The sequence below is a fragment of the Sarcophilus harrisii genome, chromosome 3 (genome assembly GCF_902635505.1).
Source record: "Sarcophilus harrisii chromosome 3, mSarHar1.11, whole genome shotgun sequence".
Lineage (NCBI taxonomy): Eukaryota > Metazoa > Chordata > Mammalia > Dasyuromorphia > Dasyuridae > Sarcophilus > Sarcophilus harrisii.
In genome coordinates this window covers 81,141,908-81,143,534 of record NC_045428.1, presented here as the reverse complement: position 1 = coordinate 81,143,534, position 1,627 = coordinate 81,141,908, and the positions used below count along the sequence as shown (strand labels likewise).

At 39.3% G+C, this 1,627-nt stretch overlaps 1 pseudogene; it reads left to right on the top strand.

Moving 5' to 3' along the window:
• Window positions 1-385: 385 nt before the first annotated feature.
• Window positions 386-836, top strand: LOC100923161 (annotated as a pseudogene).
• Window positions 837-1,627: the final 791 nt, after the last annotated feature.

The following is a 1,627-nucleotide window of genomic DNA, read 5'->3' as shown; positions in this document are numbered from 1 at the left end:
GGGACTTTAGAGACTATCCAGTTTGACTCCCTTAATTTACAGAGACCCAAAAAGGTTTTTTTTTTTTCCCTTAATCTTGCCAGTTAGAACCATGCTTTGCTCCATGTTGACTGCCTGTCAATTATGGGCCATAGTACTTCCATTCAGCTCTATCAGTCTTGTTCTGGGGTCTAGACTACTCACATGGTTGAATGATTCACAACATATATCTAGCTTTTATCTCTTGTGCTTCATATTCCACTCCAGCCCTCTTTCTGCCCTCTGTTCTGCTATCCCCTTTCTATCTCTTCCTCTGGAAAGCACAATCAAATCAATATTAACATTGCTACGAGAAAGGATAAGGCTCCTAACTCAGCCTTTTCTCCCATGGTTCTCCAACAGGACCATGAGCAATAGCACCTTCATTGCCATCACATCTGGTGGCATCCAGCAGGGACTGAGGGCTGCTCAGGGATAACAACAAATGTTTTGAGCAGGAAGGATTCCAACTCACGGGCATGAAGTTCCTTAGGACCCCAGAGGAACATCTGAAACAGTATTATGCTGACCCAAAGGACAATTTTTTCCTAAGCTCATGAAATACATCAACTCAGGACTTGTGGCCCTGTTTCGGGGGGATTTGAATATGGTGAAAGCAGCAGAATGATGCTGGGAAGGACCAACCCAGATGGTTCCTTAAGCACCATTTGTAGAGACTTCCTCATTCAAGTCAGCAGGAACATCCTTTACCACAGAGATTCTGTAAAAAGTACTGAAAAGGAAATAAAGCCTGTGGTCTAAGCCCTGAGATTTGGTCAACTAAATTGTCTTCTGTTCATGACTGGGTCTATGAATAAAGATTTTAGAAGTTGAAATTCTATCTCTTTTAGCAGCTGTGGTGTGTGTGTGTGTGTGTGTGTGTGTGTGTGTCCATCTCTGAATATACCTTTTCATTCCAGAAATTGGAAATTCCTGGAATTGGAAATTCCAGGAAAGAAATTAGAACTGTTTTTTTCTAAAACAACCCAAACCCTCGGATTTATATCCAGTGTTCTCAACAAGGACCCACAAAGGGGTAGAGCCAAGTTGTTGCATCCAACTTTTTCAAAAACCATGACATAAAGGTAGTTAATTATCTTAAAATGTTAGTGGAGTATTGTAGATAACTCTTGTAGAGAACTCTGAGAAAAGTATATTTGAAGCAAAAATACTTACAGCAGGGTTTTAACTCAGTGTGATTGATGAGATGATGGTTCTCTAGTTCACAAGTACTTAGAGTGCTGTAATGATGTAATCATACTGAGGTATTTAAGGGCTAAGAGGATTGGAAAGGAGTTCTTTTGCTTCAAATATACTTTTCTTAGAGTTGCCCAATATCTTTGGTCCTCTACAGAGTATGAATCAGTGTTAGGTGGTATGGATGGATAAAACTGAGACCACGACTAAGAGCCATGTTCTCAGGGTTAAAACTAATAAATGAGATCAGTCACACTTCTAAGGTAGCACATGTAAAATGAAAAGCTTTGACTAGATTATCTCCTTTCTAGGGACAAATTTTATAAACTTATGATTCAATTTGATTCAACAAACATAGCATTAAGTTCCTACTACATGCAAGACACTGATAAACAAAACTCTGGTAATAAAA